The sequence below is a fragment of the Rhineura floridana genome, chromosome 8 (assembly GCF_030035675.1).
Source record: "Rhineura floridana isolate rRhiFlo1 chromosome 8, rRhiFlo1.hap2, whole genome shotgun sequence".
Classification (NCBI taxonomy): Eukaryota; Metazoa; Chordata; class Lepidosauria; order Squamata; family Rhineuridae; genus Rhineura; species Rhineura floridana.
Genome location: NC_084487.1, coordinates 122,644,166 through 122,671,186, shown reverse-complemented (window position 1 = coordinate 122,671,186; position 27,021 = coordinate 122,644,166).

The window sequence follows — 27,021 nt, the reverse complement described above, 5'->3', positions numbered from 1 at the left end:
ACCAGCCGGTAATTGGAGGAGTTTTTTCAGGAAGCTGTTTTGAATTGTTTCTAGGCTGGAAAGATGGTGATCCTCCCAGCCCCAGACTGAAGCTCTATACAGGATCTGAGCAAGGACTTTACCTTGGTAGATTTTCAGAGCAGGGGGGATAAGGTTTCCACCTGCTGTCCTATAAAAATTAAGTATGGCTCCACATGATCTTAATGCAGCAACTTTTATGTGGTCGATGTGCTTTCTCCAAGACAGAGTGTGCTGAAAGTGAATGTCCAAAGATTTAAACACCCAGATTTGCTCTATTGGGTGCCCACCAATTGACCAATTAAAATTACAATGCCTCTTACCGAAAACCATTACTTTTGTTTTTGAATAGTTAATCTGAAGTTTTTCCTTGGCGCAATAAACATTAAGTTTCGTAAGTAATCTCCTTAGTCCTTTATGGGTAATGGACAATAGGACCATGTTGTCTGCATAGAGAAGCAATGAGATTTTCCTGTTTCACAACGAAGGGGGGGGAAAGTCAGGGCCCCCCAGTTCCACAATTATATCATTAAGATAAAAATTAAAAAGAAATGGAGCTAGGAGGCACCCCTGTTTGACTCCCTTATTAACAACTATGGGGTCTGTTAGTGAGCCAGTAATTCCTACCCTTACTCTAGCATTGTTGTCGGACTACAATTCTCTTATGAGAAACAAAAGCCGCCTGTCGATATTTGTTATAACTAGTTTGGCCCACATCATTGATCTATCTATAGAATTGAAGGTGGCATCCAAGTCCACAAAAGCAGCATAAAGATGTTTCGTGGGGCCAAGGACACACCGTCTTGCTATAAAATATAATGTAAAGCAATGACCGATGGTACTTTGCCCTTTTCGGAAGCCAGCTTGTTCAGGAAGAATAACTTGGTTGGCGGCTTCCCACTCTTCTAGTTTCATCAATAGATATTTAGAATAGAGCTTGGCGGCTGTGTCAAGGAGACTAATGGGCCAATAATTGATCACTCCTGTCCCCTTTCTTATAGATTGGGACGACTATACTCTGTTTCCACCCCGCCGGGAAAGTACCTGTGTTGTTAAATTGGGTGAACAGCTTGGCTATTATGGGAGCCCACCAATCTGGAAAGTATTTGTAAATTTCAGGAGGCAACATGTCTTCACCAGGCGTTTTACCCGCGCTCAAGGTAGTTATAAGTGTTTTGATTTCGATTATGGTGACCGCGGGCCGGAAAGGCAGGGAGAGCTCCTCCATAGGAGAGGAGAGCGTAGACCTTCCTGGGGAGGACGCATAAAGCTTGCTAAAATGAGTGGACCAAACTTTAGCAGGGATCTGGCTGATGTTTCACGGTCTGGGTGTTCGCATCCCTTTAGCAACCAGGTCCCAGAATTGTCTCTCATTCCTCTCCGCCACCGACTGACCCAGTTGTTGCCATTGTGACAATCCTAAGTAATTCCTAATGTAAGAACATAAGAACATAAGAAGAGCCTGCTGGATCAGGCCAGCGGCCATCTAGTCCAGCATCCTGTTCTCACAGTGGCCAACCAGGTACTTCCCTCTTCTCACTGAGAGATCCTGTTGCAAGTGCCTGGTGGGCCATTTCAGCTTGAAATAAAGAAATAAAGCTTGAACAAAAAGCTATGTAATTTGTGAAAAAAAGTCGGGGTTCAATGCAGCAGTTCCTGGTTGTTTTGCATCATATTCTCTAATTCCGATTATCCTATATAAAAAGTACTTATGACAATTATCTGTGATATACAGACTGAACCAATGTATCAGGAAGCATATAGTTTGGGGGGGCGTGGCTTGCAGAGCTGCGTAATGGCTACCAAATCTCCCTGCTCTGCTTCCCCCTGGAGTCAAACAACTCCAGAACGGCACTAAAGACACTAAATATCCCCGCTATCAATGCTGAAACCCCTTGGGGAATGATTCTGACCCCTCCTAGAAACAAAGAAGGAGATTTAACGGGCTGTTTTAAGCCACTGGATGCCCAAGTGCAGCTAAGAAGCCTGCACTAGACAATATGGCTCCAGGCCAATCGAGGACGACTAAGACGATGCCTCAAGAGGTAGGAGCTAATGCCCCGCTTTCAAAAAAAGACAGCTCAATTAAAATCCTTTAAAACATATCTGGAAGATTGCTGGAATGTTGCCCTGAAGCCTTTGTAAGATGAAATTGAAGCATTTGGTAAGCGACTTGATAAAATAGCAGCCTCAGCATTGGAGGCTTTAGATTTGGGCCTAACGAGTGCAGAGGACGTTTTAATTATAAGGTGCCAAAATCAAATTATAAAAAAATAAGCTTGAAGAGTTGCAAAATCATGCACAAATTTTCGTTTTAGAGGAATTAAAGAAGGAGCAGAGGAACATTCTCCCTCAATGGAATCATTTATAGCCGCATGGCTGACTACCGTCACCCCAGAATTTGAACTCACCCCGTTGGATTTGGAACATGCGCACTGGGCAATATCAGCAAAACCTCTAGACAAAGCCCCCAAAGGATATCATAGTATGCTTTGCAAGGTACACCAAAAAAAAAGAACTCATGCAAAAAGTAAGAAAAATGAAGGAACTGTTTTATAACAATAAAGCAGTCATTGTGTTACAAGACCTGTGCCCAGAAACTTTGCAGAGACGCAGGGACTTTTGACCGATAACAACTGCTCTCCAACAAGCAAACATTAAATACCATAGGGGATTCCCATTCAGGCTCCTAGTAACACGGAACAGCCAACTTCTCAGCTCAGGGTTTCCTCACAGCATGTAACATAGAACAACCAGACATCGCAGAACTGGACGAAACAACAGATGAAGGACAACAAGCCTCCCTCACTGCTAGAGGAACGAGATGGGGGGGAAATGTACAAGGGGATCGCAGCGTAAGCATGACACTCTGCAAGAGGAATCAACACATCCTCCTCTTTTACAAAATTGCAGCTAGAGAGTCACTACTGTTCCTTATATGAATGAGTCCTTGCATAAGGATACAGGTTTCATCACAATTTCTCCTACTTCTTGGAAAAAAGAGATTGCAGGAACAAGAGATAACAAAGGGATAACTTTAACTATATTCAGATATATATGCTTAAGTGCTAAGGGGTCTGACTGAGAGTGCATTGGGGGGACAACTCATACCATGGACATGAATCTAGTTTTATTGAATGTTACTCAGGGGGAGGGGGGAAATAAGAGGACACTGACAGTATTTGTTTTGATCTTCTTGAGTCATTAAGCAGTAATATAGTGCTTATAGCACCTTGGGTCAAAAAGCTTGAGCCAGTCAGCACAAGCACTAACCAGATTATAGTAATCTGGGCTAGCTTAATATGGACCCTTTTTTGGAAGGGACACTGGTTTAGATTTTACTATTTTGAATAAATGGCTATTAGTGAAGTTGGGGGGAAAGGGCTAGGGGATATTTGGGGGCAGGGGTGGGTACTTTGCTGCAGAGGGAAATATTTTAAGTTAATCAGTTCCATCATTTTAGATGTGGTTAAACTGCAGATATTCTTTGCTGAAAAGTGACCCTGAATGTTAAGGGTTTACGACATGTAATTAAAAGAAGGCACATACTTTTCATACGCTAAGCAAATGCATCCTTCTGTTCTATTTCTACAAAAAATTCATAATCCCAAAAAATCAGAGACTCTATTAAAACGTGCCTATTTTGGAAATCAATATTTAGCCAGAGGCACATCGAAAGAAAACATATACTTTGATAAATATTTTGACTTCTGTAATTGTGCTCCAGTAAAACAACAATAAGAGAAATTTTGGAGTGTTCAAAGGACTTTTCTCCCTAATCCTTATAATGACCCTGTAATGCCTGGAATTATTAGTCCTATGTAACCAATTTAAGCAATTCACAGGGCAATCCGATACATGTAAACTCCAGTGAGTTGGAGTTACGCCCACCTAAATGACATAGGACTGTTCAGCCATTCTTTCCAGCTTGTGTATTCTCTCCATTACTACAAACATGTTAGTAAGGAATGAACTGGTGGCATGTACAGAAGCTGATGTGACAGTGGAACTATTTAGTCATGACTTGAGTTTTGTCCCATTGATTTCACTGGAAGCTAAGTGCAACTCATTTAGCCTGGGTCCAACACTTTGTCAAGAATTACTGGCAAGCAAACTATATTGTGAATGGGAGTAAAGAAAAGAGAGTTTCAGAAAGAGCTGCAGACATGGCAAAACCAAAATAATTGGCTTTACTCATTCTCCAAATGTCTGGGGTTTTTTTCCATTGAGAGAAAACAGCTGTTAATCCAAACTTATTTAATCGTATTGGCAGTGCCACTGCTATACGTGTGAAAGCAAAAGACATCATTGTACATTTCTGTAGTTGGGAAGGGCAATTAAGAAAAGACCACTAGAATGAGATGTAACAGGACAAGTTTAGCAAATAAAGTTAACACATCCGCACTATCTTCCCCAACTTGCATTCAGAGTTGAACTATCCCAGCAACTATTATTTTATCCTTTACAATAAAGATACATTCTAGATGTCTACAACCTTGTCTTTCTCAAGAGAATATGTCTGGCTTTCATTCTTTGTTCAAAGGCTGTTTTGAGCTGGGCCATGAACAGAATATGAGACGCAGTAACTTAAAGCCTGGGATAATTCTGCTTGCAGAACAGACATCTGCAACGAAGAGCCACCTGATATAGAAGTTGGATTACCACTGGCAAACTTATGAATAGTCCAGTCATTCACCAGAATAAAATCAGCAGGGCAAGCATCAAGATGCTTACTGTGACCAAGGTTACACCAAGAACCACAGTTTTAATAGTTAAATATAGTTTTGGAAAACATTCTATACATGCCTACTCAAAAGTAAATATTACTGAGTTCAATGAAATACTCCCAGGAAATTGGGCACAGGACTGCAGTGGTGCTATTTAGTGTATTTATGAATACATAGCAAGTAGCAAGCAGGAATAGTGTCAGGCCGTGCTATCCCAAAGTAGCATCGGAGATAGCCTAAGGATAGGCTATCATATTTATTTTTAATTGCCCTGGGTGACATAATCAACATTTCCTAGAATCCTACTTGGGATTTAGGTTTCAGGTGGGCCTAGTATTGGAGCGCCTAATCATTCCCTGTCAGTCCATAAACAGCAATCGGGATACCTGCTGAAGTCTCAAGGTCCAAAAAGGGAGGACATTTCCCTGGCCAAACTGAAAGTGCCCTTTTCCAGCTCTCCTGATGCATATATTTTTTTATTCAAAGACTTTGACAGCATTCCCTCCCCCTTCATATAAACTGGATTCCAAACTGATTTTATAGAAGAAACACAGATTTGATGACGAACGGCATCAGCACATTACGACAAAGACACTTTCCATAATATTAATAGACTGCAATTGTCTTTGTGCTGTGGAATAATAAATGATGCACATATCTGAAAGGAACTGAGAGGACCAGGGCAGCGAGTTGCAAGACAAAGAATGAGAAGGGTGGAAAGAGGTGATAGCAGAGAAATGAATTTGTGTGAAGTGTTTTGAAAAAGAAGGAACGGGGAGAGATTAACCTGGAAGGCGATAGGAAGCCGCCAAAGTAGAGGCAAAGCCTTGCATCTATATTTCATATGACCTGCAGGGAGGCAAGACAGGAGAGAAACTGCACAGGTTAGGTAATAATATTAGGGTAGAACTGGAATTTTATCTGAGCTCTCCTCCCAGTCCTAGCTCAAATCCTTTGATCTTTATCTTTTGGAAGTACTCCCCTTTTGTCAAAACTAATAGAAGCATTGGTACTGTTGAAGTGACATTCCATTCTAGCCTGGATTATTAAAACTGACTGTCCTCTGGTTGGCCTAAAAGTCTTTTTTTAAAAAAATGCAAAGCATACTCCCACAGGAAAGACATACATTCTTTTGTGGCTTTTATTTTGCTCCTGGAGTTTCTTTTTTTCGCAGCTTGATTTTGAACAATTCCTTCTCCCAATGCTGCCTAAAGAAAAACTCCTTTTTTCCTCGTGTTTTCATGAACACTCAAGCACGTTGCCAGATCTCATGAAATAAACTCATATTTGATTATGCTTGCCATTTTTCCTAAACGCATATCCCTCTCTCCTGGACTCATGAGACCCAAGCAGCTTAATTTGAAATGATGATGATGATAATTAAGGCTGCAATGCTATGTATACTTAATGTCGAGCAAGTCTTATTGAATTCAGTAGAATGTTCTTCAGAGTTAATGAGCACAGGATCAGGCTGCTGAACTCATTGATGTCAATGGGGTGTAACTCTTTCTCACCAGTTAATGGGGCTTAAAAAGAGCTTATTGTTCCTAGACTAATAATTAGGTTTAGAATAAGTTTAACATTACAAAACATGGGAGGCAATGGGAAGGTCAATTTGAACTCATGAAGTTGTGAAAGGGATCCATTTCTGTTGGGTGGAGTTATGGTCCAAGGCCTGGAGAAAATAGTCAAAAATTATACAGCTTGGAACATTAATAATGAGCAGGTTAATCACTGAAATTAGAAAACCAGGAAAAGAAGATAAGCCAGTTTCATCACTGATGTCAAAGGACATAAATTTGCAGATTCCTGGTTGTTTATTGTCTGTCTTACCTCTCCAGATGCTTGGTGACTTACAGTATTAAAAATGTCAAACTATAAAACCAGCAAAAACCACACCCAAAAAATCATGAAGAAAATGCAATATAGCATTCACAATAAAAGCCAGTCATGTCATTCAAAGTATCATATATGAAAATATTAAAATAAGTATGCTTCAGCGTTGCTAAAAGTGATGCATATTGATGTACCTCCTCCAGGAAATTGCTCCATTGACTTGGGCAATAGCAGAAAAGGCCCTGTTTAGTCTTTCATCATGCAGAAGATCTTAACATACAAGGGTGTTCAATAGACATCTATATTGGAAACAACAAAATTTTCACCTTTGCTTCAGTCAGTTTTGCTACTACCTCTGATAACCCATTCCTGATGGAATTGAAATGATATTGTTAAGTGAAGAGATGGCAGAGGCAGTCTCTTTAATATTTGGTATCTAAAGGTGCTTGTAAATGGCCACAAATGCTCAGTTGATATTTCTAGAGCTAGGAATGTGGGTCACATCAGGGTGTGCAGGCTGGAAACAAAAACTTATGGGATTACAGAATGTGGGTAGCCAAGGAAGCAACTAAGTTTATGGAATTGACTGGCAGGATGCAGCATGGGGAAAGTGTCGGAGTCAGCTGTCTTTTGAGCAAGCATGGATTTAAAGATTGCCACTTTTAATTCCTGCATGTCTTTCTGATCTTCCACCTGCTCAACTTGCACTACTGAAAAACAAACAGGCAATTACAAAGCCACCAGAAGTGTCTAGTGTACTTTCCTCCCAGTGCTGAAACTTCCTTTGGCAAACACCATTAGGGCTCTTCCCCTCTCTGACACCCACATAGAAACTGTCCACTAACTTTCCTTAACAGTTTTGTATACAGACCATCCAACAGCTTGCTCTTTGAAGACATTCACAGATAAGATTACCTTCAGGGTTCATTATCTGTTACTTGGGTGTAGTTGTGATGACATCCACATTAAAGTACTGCAGGATCAGTGCACATTTCCTTGATCTCAGCTAAACATACACTGAAACACTGTGCACATTTTCTAGTTACTTCAGCTCAGCTTCAGCTGTTAACTAGGAAGGCAAAGATCAAAACAACAGTGTCATGGAAGGCTTTGAGCGGGGATGGTGATTGCAGTTGAGGGGTGAAATAAAACACAGAGACGTCAGCTTGGGTTGGACAAGGGCCACTTTATTTAAATTATAGTAAACAAAAAACCCAATTTAAAGTGACCTGCAGAGGGAAACCTAGGTGCAGGAACTGTCTATAAGCAAGTAGCTTGCCACACATCTCTCGGGCGACCAGCCCCTGCTTGGGCAAGGGCAAGCCCATCTGCTTACCCTTTACCCCGGCCACACCTTGCAGGTGAGTAGGGGGACCTTCGCACGTCATCCCCACCTGAGGCCATATAACCCCTGGGTAGATGAGGATAAGTTGGCCCCAGAAGCAGCCCATATCCTGCCCTCGAGCCGTAAAGCCCTGAGAGACAGGCCTCTGGAACCGCCAATCACCTCCAAAGGTGCCTAAGGGGGCCACCTAGCTGTCCTTACCTATTTCCCTTCCCGCACCTTCCCGCCACAAAAGGGGGACAAATCTCTATTTAGTCCCCCTTTACCCCACTGCCGAGAAACATCTCTCGCAGACACCCCTGCAGGTCGCCCAAAATAAGTCGTTACCTGCATGAGACAGGTGAACGCCATCGGCCCTGTACAGTTCACCCTTCCAGTGCTGAATGCGGGGATGCGGAATGGCCAACCCCCCCTGCCCAAGAAGCGCCCACCGAATTTGCCGGTTGACTTTCTTCCATGCATGATCAATTCCAGCTGGATCCCATATGCCGCGCCATGTCTGACCACATCAGACGCACCAAAGGCCAACGCTGCCTTATCACTTGCATGTCCTTACATGCCTGTACGCTGAGGGCCTTGCCCTGCTTCACGCCGCGGTCATTACCACCGAGGTGGATGACCATTGCCTGCAGAAATATCTGCACCACACCTTGCTGGAACAGAGCGGGTAGGAGCCACTCCCCGTGCATTCCTTGCTGGTCCAGCCACTGCACAACAGCCCCTCTACTGAGGCCCAACTGCGAGCCCATGCTCGAATTCGCTGCCCTCCAGGGTGCCCGGAAGACCATGCTGTGGCCGCATATTAGGATGTGCATCTGCTCCATCCCTGTCCAGCAACCTGTCAAAACAATGAAGATTGTGAGGCCGCTACATTCCCTTGCCCTCTAAAAGTGGGGAATATAGCCCTTGTACGCATCAGAGGACCAAAGTCCCACGCCCTGTACCAGTGCCTGTGGGAAACTAAAACCTGCTGCCATAAAAGCAGCCCCAATTCGAGATGAATAGGTTCCAACTGTAAGGTGTCGTATCCCAGCCCCTACAATGCTCGTTTGTGAGGCCGCCGCATCCCCCTGCCCTCTAAAAGGGGGGAATATAGCCATTATATGCATCAGAGGCCCAAAGTCCCACGTCCTGTACCAGTGCCGGGAGGAAACCAAAAACCTGCTGCCATAGAAGCAGCTCCCATTTTAATCGAATAGGTTCCAGACTGGAAGGGGTCATACCCCAGCCCCTGCAATGCTTGTTTTGTTAACGCCAAAACTGGTATTGTTGACCCAGACAGGCATATATGGCCTATAGCTAGGGGGTCCAGATTAGCCTGGGTGAATAAATATCCTTCGGCAGAGGTTGGGCGCTGAGGCAAGGTCAACCGTATGTGCCTTCCCTTAAACCTCTGGTCCGTTCTAGACCTTCCACGTTGAGCAAGCATAACCCCCCCTCCCTGGAAACATCAAAACTGGAGGGCATGTCGAGAGAGGTCTCACGTAGAGCCAGCCACCACCTCTTTTCTCCTGAAAGCCTCAAAACAGTGTATGAGCCACTGCCTGGAATAGCTTGGGTCTTCACTGAAGGAACAGACCGTTTCCCACTGGTCCACTACACCCATAAAATGTCCAGCAAGAAGGGTCGATAGGGATAGGGAAAAAACCGCCAGCCTGGCTAAGAAAGCTTACCTCTAAGTGTTCCCACTGCCATGCCCCTTCTCCTGCCGTGCCGTCTATCAGGAATATCAGCAGGTGAGTCACCGGAAAGGCCACTCTGGCATATAGCCCTTGCCGGCCCAGAATTCCTGAATACCTGTTTCTGGAAGCTGGTGAGCATGCTGGGGGCAATGTAACCCATTGAATCCAAGGGAATTCCAGCGCGCAGCTCACGGGATTAGCCCCCCTTCACACTGCCCCTGCTGCCCTATTCTGCATTCTGATAGCTGGTGGTCATGCTAGGGCAATAGATAGGCTTATGGCCTTCTCTGACTCCCTGCATAAACTTCTCCCAGAACAACGGGACAGGCAAGGGCCATGAATTCTAGTGTTCCTAATTATAAGAGAGTTATGAGACCCGACCCCAGGCCATGAGCTCTTCTGTCCAAAAGTCGCCTTCCAACCCCGGAAAAGAGTTAATGAAAGGTAACATTCATAGTTAAAACCCCTTCCCGAATCCAGGCTTGCAACCGCAGGAAAGGGAACCACATGGCCAGGTCGGTGCATAAGGCAGCCATAACCCTGAATTCGTAGTATGGGTGTTCAAGCCCCATCATAGCATAATAACCCTATTAAAAGACCCCTAACATCAAGAGGGCCGAAAGGAAACACTTCATGGTCCCAATCCAGGATCTCATCTGGGACGGTTCAAGCTTGCCCCTGTGCAGATTTCAGCCCTGGGCAAGAGTCAATCTTGTTACAGAAATGTGAACACCGGGGCAGGATCCTTCATGCTATAAGCTGAAACCTCAGGTGCTAACATGCCTCCCACAAGCTGCCATCCTATGAACATCCACTCAGACAGATAGTGCCCCACTGCTTAGGAGCCCACTTGTCTCCTGACTGCCCCCTCACGGAAGGCTCTGAAGCACTCCATGCGAGAATTATAGCATACCATAGGTAATGTTCTGCCACTTCAAATGCATAAGGCATATGCGCGCACTATGATGATTGAGTGCAGCTCACTGATCCTAGACTAACTAGTGTGGACCCCTCACTGCCTGCCCCTTTGAATAAGACTGGCGTGACCAAGTGTACTTCTGTACATTCTGACCACAGCCGTTATTGCCATGACTAAACGGGGTGAAGATTGTAGGCCATGAGGGCCAGCTGTGAGTTGGAGGCCATGAAGGCCAGCCAGGAGTTGGGGTATGAGACGGGGAAACAAAAGGCAAACACCATAACATAACAAACCTACCCTTAAACCGGGTAGCCTGCTAACCAAGTTCATAGTACCCGGAGTCTAACTGGGGAAGGGACACCTGTCCCTAAGCAGCCGGTGGCTCCTTCTTACCCTTTTGAAGGCCTCTTGCCTCCTATCTCCCTGTTGCACATATCCGTTGAACATGACCCAGCAGTGTGATGCTGCAGCAAAAAGGGCAAATGCGGTTTTGGGCTGCATAAACAGAGCCATAGTTTCCAGGTCGAGGGAAGTAATAGTCCCACTATATTCTGCATTAGTCAGGCCTCATCTGGAATACTGCGCTCAGCTCTGGGCGCCTCACTTTAAGAAAGATATAGACAAGTTAGAGCAGGCTCAGAAGAGGGCAACGAGGATGATAGCCGGTATGGAGAACAAGTCTTATGAGGAAAGGTTGAAGGAACTTGGCATGTTCAGTCTGGTGTAGAGAAGGCTGAGGGGTAACATGATTGCACTCTTTAAGTACCTGAAGGGCTGTCACATAGAGGAGGGTACAGATTTGTTCTCTGCTGCCCCAGAGGGTAGGACTAGGACTAATGGTTTTAAGTTGCAGGAGCGTAGATTCAGATTGGACATTAGAAGGAACTTCTTGACAGTAAGGGCAGTTCGGCAATGGAACCGACTGCCTAGGGAGGTGGTGGGATCCCCTTCGCTGGATGTCTTCAAGCAGAGGCTGGACAGCTATCTGCGGGAGATGCTCCAGCTATGGATTTCCTGCTGTGAGCAGGGAGTTGGACTTGATGGCCTACAAGGCCCCTTCCAACTCTATGATTCTATGGTGCTAGCATCAACCCTTTTTCCCAGGGATTGGCACTGTAAGGCAGCTGCTAAGATCTCACTGCCTCAGGTAAACTCACAGACACTACTTGGGAGCAGCAGCTCCTTGGAGTTACAAGCCCCATTGCGTGGGTGGGTGGTTGTCTGCTATGCCTTCCCCCCACTTTGTGCCATGCACAGCAACACCTCCTTCTCAGAAGTCTGGTGGCACAGGGCAATTGCTGCTCTCGCGCCTCAGAAAGTGAGTAGTGTTGCAAGGAGCAGTTGCCACTGCCTCCAGTGCCACGCCTGCCCTCTTGCTCTAGGCCTGGCTGTGTAACAGCAAGGATGAGGAGCACTGAACTGCCACGGGAGACAATGCAAATGAGGAAGAGGAGGTGGCAACTGCTCTTGCCTCTGCCCCCCCCTCTAGTTGGCATGGCAAAGAGAACTTGGAACAAAGGGGCATCTAGAGAGAAAGGAGGCAGGGGAAAAGAGTATAACCCCAGACAGCACATGCTGAGGACTAGACCCTAGGCTGCTGCCAGAGATCAGCCTCTGCCTGTTCACTTGTTTTCCCTTGTACGTTTTGTCTCAGGTTCTACAAATGCTAGAAACGTACTATTTTTATTTTTTAAATGAAAGCTGGGAGCATTATTCACCCAGGAAGGAACAAGTGCCCCCTTGGCCTCTCCGTTGGGGACGCCCATGGCTCACGACCTGCTTGCGAGCTTCCCATACTGGGCATTTGGTTGGCCATTTTGAGAACAGAGCCCTGGACTAGGTAGGCCTCTGGCTTGATCCAGCAGGGCTCATGTTATACCCACTCTGTCGCCCTGGATGGCGCCTCTGCCACTCTCTACTTATGGCCGCCCATGGTGGCCCCTCCCCGCTCCTTGGCCCCACCGCCGCTGGGGGTGGGCATTTCCCCCCCGCTTTGGGGGCCTTTCCTTTCCCTTTTGGCCCCCCTTGTCCTTTCTTGGGTGGCATATCTAGCTGATTTGGGTCTCCCTGGCCCAACCCTGTCTAGAGAGGGAGATTGGGGCCCCGCTTACAAAACGACGTGATTTCAAAACGTTGTGAAGGGGCCCGCCTGCTTATTCTATACCCCCTCCCGGCACCCAATTATCCAGGGGGGGAGCCTAATTGGCCTGCACGCGGCAAGGATTGATGGTTGGGGTCGTGCACCACCTACCCCCGCGTTAATTAAAATTAAAATTTAAATTTAAAAATTGCAGGCCAAAGGCCGTCTCGCCTGTGGTCCTCGCCGCTGCTGGCTCCGATCCTGCGCTGCCGCCTCATAGTGACTGCACTGCCGCTGCCGCCGCAGGGCCTCCCAAGGCCAGGAGCCTCGCCGCGTAGGCCTTGGTGCCAGCCACCAAGCCTCGCTATGCGCCACCTCGCTGCCGCTGCCTCCCTGTCTCCCGATGAGACTGGGGGGGGGGCTCGCCACCGCACAGTCAGCCTGGCCTCAGAAAGCCTCCGGAGTCCCACGTGCGTCGAGCAGCAGAAGAGGAAGGTGGAAGGGGCGGCTGGACTCAAATAGTCCTATAGACCCCGCCCCTTATGCTGCACGTTGCGCTGATGTCACGGGCGCGATGCGCGACGTTGCCCCATTAACAGATGGGGGCAGCGTCTTCACCCCCACCTGCAATCATGCCCCGCTCGTCAGCTGCGCAGCGAGCGGAGCTTCGTATGTGTGGCCCTCTAGATATTGATGGGCTCCCAACTCCCATCAGTGCCAGCCAACAGGGATGGTGGAAGATGGAGTCCAAAATCATCTGGAGGGTCACATGCTCCCCATACCTGGCTTAGAGGGCACATCAGTTGGGAAACTAGACAACTTAATTGTGTCTCTCAAACAAGAACAGAAGCGGAGCTGTGAACTCCTGATTCAACCCAAATCCAACTTAGTGCTGCCTAGTGACTAAACTATGTAAGGACACTATCCATATACCTTGCTATCTGAGCTTTTCCCTTGCTGAAATTAAATGGGTAACTAGATTCAGCCATAATAAAAGAGTTCCTTTTCTTTTCTGTATTCCTTTGTGCTGGGCACATCTTCTAAGTTAACATGTAGGTGTAAAAAACATAGGAGTCTCACACATGGACAATACTTCATTTTAGCTTTGCACGTAAGTGCCTAAAAATGAGCAGCCCACAAATATCTGCATTAATTGTTTGGGCCTAATTTTTTTTTTAAAAAAACAAGTCCATAAAGCATCCCGGATTCATTGTCTAGAGACATTTCTTACTTGCCACTGATATCTAGGTGAGTGTCTCCTTACCGACTTGCTTCAGTGGTCGCTGCTGCTTTAACAGAAACATGTCATTTATTTTTAGCAGGTACTCTTTCAGGAGTAAAACCTATTGTTTTCCTTTTTTGTCTCAGATGGATTTGTACATTTTATCTTTGTTGAACCATATTTTGCTAGAGCAAATGTTTTAAAACTTTCTATCTTGAGGGAACACTTTCCACATTGATTGGTCTGCTGAAGAAACCCTGCTTAATACAAAGGATCTCGGGATTAGGCTGGCCATACATCTGCCAAACACGGCCCCTCCAAGAAATTTCTGACTTGTGTTGGAGATAACGTTCTGACCAGAGGATCACCTGTCCTGAACTTGTTGGATGAAGTGGCAGTTACGGGAACTCTGGGGGAAAGTGACCACACCATACTTGAATTCTTGATTTTAACAGAAGCACAAGCTGAGAGTAGCCGTACACGCACCCTGGACTTCAGGAAAGCTGATTTTAATAAACTCAGAACAATTGTAAGTACAGTTCTATGGCAAGCAACCCTAATGAGAAAAGGAGTCCAAGATGGGGGAGAGTTTCTAAAAAAGGAAATTCTAAAAGCGCAATGGCAAGCAATTCCAACAAGGAAAAAAGGGGGGAAACAGCAGAAGAAGCCAATGTGGCATCACAAAAAGCTTAGAGATGACCTGAAAACAAAAAAAAAAGGACACATACAAGAAGTGGAAAGAAGGCCAGGCCACAAAGGAAGAGCACAGGCAGGTATCACGGAATTGCAGGGATGGTGTCAGGAAGGCTAAAGCTGAGAATGAGCTGAGGTTAGTGAGAGATGCTAAAAGAAACAAAAAAGCTTTCTTCAGGTATGTCCATAGTAAAAGACAGAGAAAAGAAATGGTGGCACAGCTACTTAATGAGGATGCCAAAATGACAACAGATGACAAAGAAAAGGCAGAAGTGCTCAATTTCTACTTTGGCTCAGTCTTCTCCCAAAAAATGGTCTATGACCCTCCTGGCAAACATGAAGTAGAAGGGGCAGGATTGGAGCTTGAGATAGACAAACAGTCAAGGAATATTTAATCACTTTGAAAAAGTTCAAATTGGCAGGGCCTGATAAACTGCATCCTCGAGTAATGAAGGAACTGGCTGAAGAACTCTCAGGACCACTGTCTATTATCTTTGCAAAATCATGGAGGACTGGTGAAGTGCCGGATGACTGGAGGAGAGCTAATGTTGTCCCTATCTTCAAAAAGGGCAAGAAGGAGGAACCGGGGAACTACAGACCAGTCAGCCTAACATCAATCCCTGGAAAAACTCTAGAGCAGATTATAAAGCAGTCAATGCAGTGATTACTAGGAGGCAACATGGATTTGTGAACAACAAATCCTGCCAGACTAATCTTATCTAATTTTTTGATCAGGTAACCTCCCTTGTAGACTGTGGGAATGCTGTGGACATAATATATCTTGACTTCAGCAAAGCTTTTGACAAAGTGCCCCATGATATTCTGATTAGCAAGCTAGCTAAATGTGGGCTGGATGGAACAACTATCAGGTGGATCCATAGTTGGCTCCAGAATTGTACTCAAAAAGTGCTTATCAATGGTTCCTTCTCAAACTGGGTGGAAGTAACGAGTAGGGTACCACAGGGCTCGGTCCTGGGCCCAGTGCTCTTCAACATTTTTATTAACGACTTGGATGAGGAGGTACAGAGCATGCTTATCAAATCTGCAGATGATACAAAATTGGGGGGCACAGCTAATATCATGAAAGACAGAAACAAAATTCAAAGGGAGCTTGATAGGCTGGAGCAACAGAATGAAATTCAACAGGGATAAGTGCAAAGTTCTACACTTAGGAAAAAGAAACCATATGCACAGTTATAAGATGGGGAATACTTGGCTCAGCAATACGACATGTGAGAAGGATCTTGGAATTGTCATTGATCACAAGCTGAATATGAGCCAACAGTGCGATGTGGCTGCAAAAAAAGGCAAATACTATATTAGGCTGCATTAACAGAAGTATAGTTTCCAAATCGTGTGAAGTATTAGTTCCCCTCTATTCAGCAGTGGTTAGGCCTCATCTTGAGTACTGTGTCCAGTTCTGGTCTTCACACTTCAAGAAGGATGCAGACAAACTAGAACAGGTTCAGAGGAGGGCAACAAGGATGTTCAGGGGACTGGAAACAAAGCCCTATGAGGAGAAACTTAAAGAACTGGGCATGTTTAGCCTGGAGAAGAGAAGACTGAGGGGAGATATGATAGCACTCTTCAAGTACATGAAAGGTTGTCACACAGAGGAGGGCTGGGATCTCTTCTCGATCGTCCCAGATTGCAGGACATGGAATAATGGGCTCAAGTTGCAGGAAGCCAGATTTTGACTGAACATCAGGAAAAACTTCCTAACTGTTAGAGCCATACGACAAAGGAACGAATGACCTAGAGAGGTAGTGGGTTGTCTGACACTGGAGGCATTCAAGAGGCAGCTGGACAGCCATCTGTTACCAATGCTTTGATTTGGATTCCTGCATTGAGCAGGGGGTTGGACTTGATGGCCTTATAGGCCCCTTCCAACTCTACCATTCTATGATTCTATGATCCTACTTCAGAGAATACAGTCCTCTATTTCAAGGAGTCCCCTGTTTGAAGGGCCATCAACAATTAGCACCTGGATAGCAGACTGAGAAGGCACACACGTCACCTGGTCACAGTCTTCCCTGCTATGGTCTGATGTCATGTATTTCTATTTAAATTATAGTAATTATTTCTAAATTTGTATCTCTTTACATAAATTACCAAATGAAAATTTTGTACAAATCTGTGTCCTCGTTTTTGGATGATGCATTTCTTATTTTCTTTTTTCTTTTTGGTGGTGCACCACAGTCGCTCCTACTTGAGATACATTCATTCAGTGTATGTGGAGTTCATGCCAGGCCTGTTAGGCCTCCATCACATCACGTCAATTGAAAGTACATAACAGAAAAGACACCACATCTGTGGGTTTCAGAAGATTGGTAGTGGGCAGGCAAGATTCTTTTAAGGAACTTTGCCCACCATTGCTGAGCTTCTCATTAAGGAACTCCCTGATAAGCTTCCAAGGAACTCCAGGGATCCTCAGAATACAGTATGAAAACCACTGTGCTAGACGATTATTCTGGCTATTGGTAAAATATAATTTTACAGCTCATTTTTAGATTTACCCTCCAGCTGAATTTCATCTTATTTTCTCTTTGAACAGTGCCAATTGAAACCAACACTCATCTCAAGACATGACTTTCCATTGCATCTTTGCCTACATATGTAATACCAAGAAAACAAAAGAAAAACTAAATACTATTTACCCTAAAGCACAAGATGCTGACTTCATAACATATCGGGTGTTAAACCATATCCTGTCATTACAACTTGTTGCTTAAAAAGACTGGTATAACAATCTGATTACGTATGTCAGCAAAGCATTTGCCAGTTAGCTTACTCTGTAATCTTAAATTTTAAAAAGTAGATCATATAATTAAACTGAATTCGATGCAGACATAAAAGACTCTTACCATAAATGCATCTGAGATGGTATTGCATCTGAGTGGCAGGTTACATATTCACACTTTGCATAAAGCCTGAACAAGACATGCAACTATAAAAATCTCAAAAATATGAGTTCATGACCTCTGCTTTTCACAAGCTAAATGGCCCCTTGTCAAAGTGTCACAAGGTTATTTTCCTCATCCTTCTAGCTGAATCACTTTTTCAATCTAAGATGAGCAGATCAAGGCATGGCATGGACCCTATTCAGGCATTGCTCACCAGAAGAACATGGATGCAACAGGGCTTTGGGGCTGCATATTTAGCCCTGCTCTGAGCCCCCCCCCCAAATTCCCCTGGCCCCACACATGTTTAGCTTGAATGTCTGCAATGGGGAGGTTTTTGTATCTGAGGAGGCTCCCAGTAGGGTTACAAACCCTGATTTTCCAACATTCTTAATTGAGCAGGGAGCTTCTACAAGTGCCTCGCTGAACATGCTCACCCTAAACATGTGAGGGGCTGGGAAGAGTCACATGACTCCACGGATGAGGCTAAAAGTGCAGCCACACAGCCTTGTCTTACGAAACAAAGCTGCTTCCCCAAGAGATCTGATTTTTTGCGATAAGGAAAGTGATGAGAAAATGCACGGAGAAGCGTGGATCATGCTATATTGATCAGGATGAGACCAAGGATAAAATAGAAGCTCTTTATTTAACAACTCTTCAGACAGTAAAAACATCTGTGCTTGTTCCATGCTGGCCCTCACCAAACACACACAACACTAACTAGCTAACAAATTAAATCAGTCTAACTTCTCCTAGGGTGTGTAATACCCTCTAGGAGAAAGTTAACTCTTTCTTTACTGTGATTTCTAACTTAACATTTCACTACAGATAACACTTACCTGTCAGTGACACCCCCCCCACAAACAAATCAGAGTGAATGCTTATTAAATAACTAGCATGGTCTGATCTCCCTGCAAATAAATCAGGATGAATGCTCAATAAATAGGTTGCATGGAAGTGTCCTTTGATAAGGAATAGAAAGTATAGCCACCTTTATTTTATTAATTTTTAAAAACCTTCACCCCGCCTAATTTTCAAAATGAACTCAAACGAAAGAAATTCAAATGTAACACAATATTAAAATATATTAATCCTCATTCTGATCTCCAACCAAAAGGCCAGAATATAAATATAAAAGCCCACAAACCACAATAATACTTTCCAGAACAGCCATCAAAACTAAAGGAACAACAGGAAAAAAAAGTCATTTTAAAATGGAGATGAAAATATGCTTTCATTTCCTCAGATGTTACTATCTCTTAAAATAAAACTACGTCCCCAGCTTTCTAAATAACATTTCCCAGTGCCGAGGGAAATTACCATAATCTTTTAAAATTGCTTATATTCTTCTGATTCTATTTATAGAATTTAAAAGAAACACAAGTAGGGCAAATCTGAAACAGGAAACCTTTACCCTTACCTTTTGGCTGCTTGCACACATTATAACCTTAACTTACCTCAGAGGCTATCACACTTCTTCTGACCTTCAGAAACGCCTGTTCATATCAATTTGTCTGCTGAGGAACCTCTGTACATCTTCTACAGAACCACGGAAATACAGGCCACTAAGGGAAGAGACTGAGTTTGATATGAAAATCTGTTATGTTCAGGGAGAAACTACGATCTAATTGGAAATATTTATTCTATAATTATGAAACGTAATAAGAAAGAAGCATTTATGAAGAAATGGGAAAAATATATTCAACAAGAAATAAATCAGATGGAATAAGAACATAAGAACATAAGAAGAGCCTGCTGGATCAGGCCAGTGGCCCATCTAGTCCAGCATCCTGTTCTCACAGTGGCCAACCAGGTGCCTGGGGGAAGCCCGCAAGCAGGACCCGAGTGCAAGAACACTCTCCCCTCCTGAGGCTTCCGGCAACTGGTTTTCAGAAGCATGCTGCCTCTGACTAGGGTGGCAGAGCACAGCCATCACGGCTAGTAGCCATTGATAGCCCTGTCCTCCATGAATTTGTCTAATCTTCTTTTAAAGCCGTCCAAGCTGGTGGCCATTACTGCATCTTGTGGGAGCAAATTCCATAGTTTAACTATGCGCTGAGTAAAGAAGTACTTCCTTTTGTCTGTCCTGAATCTTCCAACATTCAGCTTTTTTGAATGTCCACGAGTTCTAGTATTATGAGAGAGGGAGAAGAACTTTTCTCTATCCACTTTCTCAATGCCATGCATAATTTTATACACTTCCACCATGTCTCCTCTGACCCGCCTTTTCTCTAAACTAAAAAGCCCCAAATGCTGCAACCTTTCCTCGTAAGGGAGTCGCTCCATCCCCTTGATCATTCTGGTTGCCCTCTTCTGGGCATGGGCATGGATTTGGTGAAAAATAACTTATCCGGTTAATATCAACTAATTTAAAAGAAGATTTCTAGAAAGTACAATACCAATGTACTTGACAGCGTACAGGGTTTCAAAAATATATCCTCTGGCACACAGTCTATGTTGGAGCTGTGATAATAATCAAGCAGATTGTCTACATGTATTTTGGAGCTGCCCTGTGATACAAGTATATTGGACCAATGTGTGCAACATAATCTCAGACAAAGCTGGATATTCAAATGACCCTAAAGTATTGTTGTTAAATTTTCTTGATGGTATAATTCTAGAATCTGATTTAGAATTTTTTTCGAATCTCTTGAGAGTAACAAAAATAACTATTGCTAAGGTATGGAAAAAGAAAGATGCCCCATTAATTTTGGACTGGTTTAATAAAGTCTGGGAGACAATATTAATGTTAACACTGACATACCTAAGAAGAGGAAAAAATGGACAAGTAAATAGGTTTATAGAACCGTGGTCTTTGTTTATCATGTTTTGGAACAGCAAGATTCAAGACAATATTTACCCATATATACATTATTATAAAGGAACAAGAAATCTATATGAAAAGGGAAATAATATATGTTTTGTAAACCTTTGTATATTGCACATAATGTGCATAAGTTTTCCCATCATTTATTCATTGATGTTACCTTTTTAGTACTTATTACACTATGAAAATTATGTTTATTTTGTTAACTATAGGTAAATAATAATTAAAAATAAAGAAACCTGGTATGCTTCTGTGAATTTAGGGAGTGTTCTTGACTGAACACTTGGTTCATGTGCATTACTGACCAGACATCCCTGTCAGCCCTCATAAACTGACAGTGTGTCATATACAACACATTCAACACTGTCCTGCAGCTTCATATTATAAGGGATGGACTTCTCTAAAAACATAGTAAAATCTAAAATCCTACATTTGGCAATTGCAAAGTTATATCCAATGAAAGAGAGAAGTAGTGAGCGAAATAATAATCTTGCATTCCCCCCCTCCTGGTAATTCTTCACCCGTAAACTAGGACGTCATATCAGACTTCTCCACATGAATGTCACATGTATTTGCTTTTGATATTTAAGTCATCTTGGTCTGGAGGAACAGGCTAAAGATCTGAAACAAAGCTGACTTTCCCTTGATAAACACCAAATGAAAGCTGCCTGAATTTTGCCTTAAGCAAAAGCAACTTTTATTATCTGGCAAAACCGAGGAATGATTCACATCACAACATTTTTTATTGGGAAGTCAAGAAAAGTTGCCTTTTTCAGTGGTTCTTGGTATATTAAGCTGGTGTGATGAATACTATGATGTATGTCTATATCAGGGACCATCCTGTCCTGGTTAAAACTACATAGGAGGGAATTATCAGCACTGGGGAGTTGCTATCTGAAAACATTGGATCATTAAAAAAAAAAGGTCAAATGGTAGAAATCGCTGAACTTCAACTGTGTTTAAAACTGCTAATGTTAATAGCCCCAAGTTGCAAGATGAAGCTGAGGACCCAGAGAATTTCATATATACATGTAAGTTCTCATAACAAAGAAAGATTTTAGCATTTGTAAGGACAAATGAAATAATATATATTAGTGAAGCAAAAAATGATTATGGTCAAAAATGGCTCTGGTGTACACCAGTTGCTTCCAACAGTTGATCAATTCAAGTAGGAAAGTGCAGTTTTCTTCTTTCCCTTTTGTTGTATGAAACCAGGCAAGAGATCTTAAAAGATTAGGCACTGTGGCTAGTGCATAAAATAGGTACCAACCTTGAGATTCTGGGCTTGGATGGGTTAAATATTTTTCTAAGATTTTTTTAGCATGGTTCTGATTTCCAATGCAAAACCCATTAAGCTAAAGATCAATTTTCAAGCCCCCCCCCCCAACAGTGGCAGCTGCAGCTAATGTAGATGGCAAACTGGTGCAACTACCACAAGCTGAGGCATGTGGGGATGGCGGTTTATACTGAGCTTGCTTCTATAGACATCGGGTTCTGCCTGATTGCCAAACATATCCTAAAGACCAATGTATGCAGCGTTCTGCAGCACACACAAATTCCTCTTATCTGCGGTGGCAGTGACTCATTTTTATTCATTTAAAATGTTTAAATACCACCCTTCATCAATAATGGATTCCAGAGCTGTTCACAATAATACAACAATCAGAAACAAAATACAACCCAAAGAAAACTGTTGGCACTCAGCTCTACCTTTTTTCCTGGTAGAGCTTCCATACCAGATGTAACCCATGCTGGGAGAGCAGCAGTTAAAAGACTAGTTTCAGGTGGAATTGTGCATGGGAATGGAACAGTTAAGAAAATTGTGGGGGGTGTGTGTGTGAGGTGTCCAGCTTGCCCTTCACAGTTCCCCATTCATGACAATTCATGAAGGTTAAGGCTATCAATGGCTCCTAGCCATGATGGCTGGGCTACTAACCATGATGGCTGTGCTCTGCCACCACAGTCAGATGCAGCATGCTTCTGCAAACCAGTTGCCAGTAGCCCCAGGAGGGGAGAGTGCTCTTGCACTAAGCTCCTACTTGTGGGCTTCCCATAGGCATCTGGTTAGCCACTGTGAAAACAGGATGCTGGACTAGATGTGCCACTGGCCACATCCAGCAGGCTCTTCTTATGTTCATGCGGCATTTAAATATACCCCATCTTCCCATTTCATAGGGAACTGGAAAAATCAAATGGGCTTCTGCCACCATCATGACTCCTTCTAGCACTGCAGTCTGTAGCCCTGGATGGAGGTATACATCCCCATCAAAAGATAAACCAAACAACTTTAGGAAGACTTCAGTGGACATTGCAGATAAATATGCAGATGGCATGTGAAAGAGAGTGTCCATACAGATAGAGGCCTTTCCTGCTAAGGGGGGCAGTTATTATGCTTAGCACTTTTCTAGGGAGCTTCCTGAAGGGAAAACCCTTTTCCCATTGTCAATTTTAGTTCTTTGGAGCAACTGATTAATCTATTAAAGCAGACAGTTGGAACAGGGGAAAGATGTGGAGGAGAAAACAGAAAAGCACCTGTTGGGAGGAGTGCTCTAAACCATTGACTACTGCCCATTAAACAAATCTGTTGCACAGTCTGTTAAGTGGGTCCCATTAGCACTGCTTTCGGATATATTTCAACAATGGAGAAATGCAACAGCCTTCAAAAAGTACGCTGGGAAAGGAAATGTGACAGGAGGCTTGGAAGACTACCTCTCTGAATTAACAGGCCAACCTACAGAAAGCAGGCAAAGGAAGAGGGAAAGAAGACAGGCAACTCTGAATCTTGGGCATATGTACCAAAATAATTAGGCTAGATGGTCATCTCATGGCCCCGTTTATTATTATTGGGAAAGCCTCATCCACATTAAAATGAAAGCCACCAAGCTACCAATCACCAGGAACAGATATCATACCAATAGAGTTCCTACAAGCTACTGCATCTGTCTAAAGTTTGACAAAAATTTGTCAAGGAATATGGAAAATTAAACAATGGCCCACAGACTGGAAGTGTTCAATATACATCCCAATTCCAAAGAAAGGGGATCCCCGGGAATGCAGTAGTTATCAAACTATTGCTTTAATATCCCATGCAAGTAAAGGAATGCTCAAGATTCTACAACAAAGGCTTTTACCATATGTGGAGCGAGAAATGTCAGATGTCCAAGCTGGATTTAGAAAGGGAAGAGGCACCAGGGATTATATCGCAAACATATGTTGGATGATGGAACAGACCAAGGAATTTCAGAAGAAAATCACCCTGTGCTTTATAGATTACAGCAAAGCCTTTGACTGTGTAGATCATGAAAAACTATGGAATGCTTTAAAAGAAATGGGGGTGCCACAGCATCTGATTGCCTGATGCGCAACCTATACTCTGCACAAGAGGCTACTGTAAGGACAGAATATGGAGAAACCGATTGGTTTCCCATAGGAAAGGGTGTGAGACAGGTGTATTTTGTCACCCTATCTGTTTAATCTCTACGTAGAACATATCATACGGAAAGCGGGATTGGACCAAGATGAACGGGGTGTGAAAATTGGAGGGAGAAATATCAATAATTTAAGATATGCAGACAATACCATACTACTAGCAGAAACCAGTAATGATTGAAACAAATGCTGATGAAAATTAAACAGGAAAGCACAAAAGCAGGACTGCAGCTGAACGTCAAAAAGACTAAAGTAATGACAACAGAAGATTTATGTAACTTTAACGTTGACAATGAGGACATTGAACTTGTCACGGATTATCAATACCTCGGGACAGTCATTAACCACAATGGAGACAATAGTCAAGAAATCAGAAGACGGTTAGGACTGGGGAGGGCAGCTGTGAGAGAACTACGAAAGGTACTCAAATGTAAAGATGTATCACTGAACACTAAAGTCAGGATCATTCAGACCATGGTATTCCCGATCTCTATGTATGGATGTGAAAGTTGGACAGTGAAAAAAGTGGATAAGAGAAAAATCAACTCATTTGAAATGTGGTGTTGGAGGAGAACTTTGTGCATACCATGGACTGCAAGAAAGACAAATAATTGGGTGTTAGAACAAATTAAACCAGAACTATGATGAGAAGCTAAAATGATGAAACTGAGGTCATCATACTCTGGACACATCATGAGAAGACATGATTCCCTAGAAAAGACAATAATGCTGGGAAAACAGCAGGGAGTAGAAAAAGAGGAAAGCCAAACAAGAGATGGATTGATTCTATAAAGGAAGCCACAGACCTGAACTTACAAGATCTGAACAGGGTGGTTCATGACAGATGCTCTTGGAGGTCACTGATTCATAGGGCCGCCATAAGTCGTAATCGAGTTGAAGGCACGTAACAACAACAAATTTGTGAGCTATTCAGTGGGATTTATCAGGAACAATGTCAGATTCAGTGATAGATTCACTAGTATGCCAAACACATTGTAGCCTAAGGTTTCTGCCAAATTGATCTCAACCGTACTTCATTTGTATGGATTCATAACTCAGAGGAAGAACCTATGCTTTGCACACATAGAGTGCTCCCCTCAAGATATTCTCACCACATAGTTTACAAATGTATCAGTACGGTTTCCACATGACATGCTGGTCTTGTATGTGCTGTGATTTTTTATTTTAAAATTGGTATGAAGTAGAGATGGGCGAGCTCTTCCTTATCTCACCTTGGATGGTATTGGAAATGATCCAAGTTCTCCCCCCTCCCATGGGAAAACCTTGGATAAAATTTGAGTCACTCTAAATTATCGTACCCTGCACAGAGTAGTGTAGTGGCAAATTCAAAAGTGCAGGGTCCCTTCATGACAGTCACACAATGTCCCCTCATAGTCACTCCCCTGACCAGCCACACCCCCTTCTAAGATTATATAATAAAATCAGTGTTCAGTCTCTTACTTTGTTTGGAGTAGTTTCCCTTACTAACGCATTACAACGATCAATGCAGATCTCCATGTGTTGCCTTTCAGCTTGATTAACTATATTCCGTGCACATAAATGGGCAAATGTACTAACATGCTGTAAGGTAAGGAACTTCCTTTGCTGAGTTCCCCTTCTTGGTTGTCATACTAACTGCATTTGGGAAGAGCTTGTGAGTTTTAGGAGGAAACATAAGCATAGAAATTCCTGATCCTAACCTCTGTTGTTAGCTGCACCATACACACATCAGAGCTTGGAAAAGTTTCTTTTTTTGAACTACAACTCCCATCAGCCCAATCCACTGGCCATGCTGGCTGGGGCTGATGGGAGCTGTAGTTCAAAAAAGTAACTTTTCCAAGCTCTGACACACATACACACACATACACACAGGCATGTTCATTTGCATTTCACCTTACCATGTCCAACACTTGTATGTAGAACATCATTAAAAGCTGAAACACCATCACACATAAACACTCCCTCCCCCCCCAAAACATATTTTTTTCTATCTTTCTTGTCTTCTCTCCTGCTACTCCTGGCTTTGGGCTGGAACAAAACCACGTATCCCCCCTTTTTTTTTTGCTTTGGGTTGAGAATAAGATTCTTTTTTTATAAACAAATAAACAAACTGCAGACTGTGCAGCAGAAAGAGAGAGCCCCCTTCAACCCAAGCTCCCCCCTCCTTTACCCCTTTTTCCACTTTCCTTTGCTTGCTTGCTCTCCATCGTCATCGCCACACTTGTCAGTCCTTCCAGTGCACACCTTCTGCCAGAACAACAGACATCCCTAGGAACCAATCAGCATGAAAGGAGAATAAGCTATTGAGAACAGTCTTCTCAGTGGCTGACTCACCTCCTTTCACTCTGGCTCCAATCAACAGGAAAGGATGCTGGAGACATAGGGACCTTGTTCCCCAAAATGTAAAGGGTCTAAGACCCTCCAGACCCTGGCAGCTACACCCCTGCCCACACACCAGCCTCCCCATCCCCAAAACACACTTATTTCCTTTTAATTACTTGTTTGACACTTCCAGGCAGGAAAGGGAAGCCTGTCCCTTCCTCCTTCTCTTTCCATTGACTTGGCAAACACCATTCTCACTGGCAAACAGGTAACTACAAATGAAGAACGGCCAGGAAAGGGTTTGTTTTATTCAGTGGGGGTGCTAGATGGAAAGGATGGAAGAGGATGTTTTGTTCAGTGATGATATTGGATGGGGAGGGCTGGTGAGGAAACAGGGAGGGAAACCAGGAAATCTTCTCTAGCTTGGGGTTTAATCCAAATCAAATAAGAATTCAGGGGATTGTAAACTTGAACTTTCCTTAAAATAGGTGTTTTTGAGTTCAAAAAGTTCTTTTTCCAAGTCCAGATCATTTGGACAGTTTCTGTTGTCATCCTTATCTACAGCACGAAGGGGTACAGTGTAGACACAACTTTAGAAATTCAGCAGAAGTCTGTTTGAAACAATGCACACCTATCTGTTTCCCCTCCACACCTCCTGAAAAAGCCCACTGGAAAGGCATTCTCAGATTAGTTGCAGGTAACATGAATGCTGTTCAGCATTTTGTGATCACATAACAGCAAACAGCATCTCTGTCTCCAGGTTATGAGGACAGTAAACTAGAACAGACTTCTGCCTCTTTGGGAGCAATGCTATGCACTGAACACAGCAGAACTTTGTGGGGAGGAAACATGCACAGGTTTGGGTTGTTTGTTATGTTTGGTTATTTACTTGTTTAATGCTGTATATTTTACTGTTTTTGTGATTTTATTGTTTTTTATCCATGTTGTGCACCGCCCTGAGAGCCCTTGGGCTGTGGGCGGTATATAAATCGAACAAAATAAATAAATAAATAAATAAATG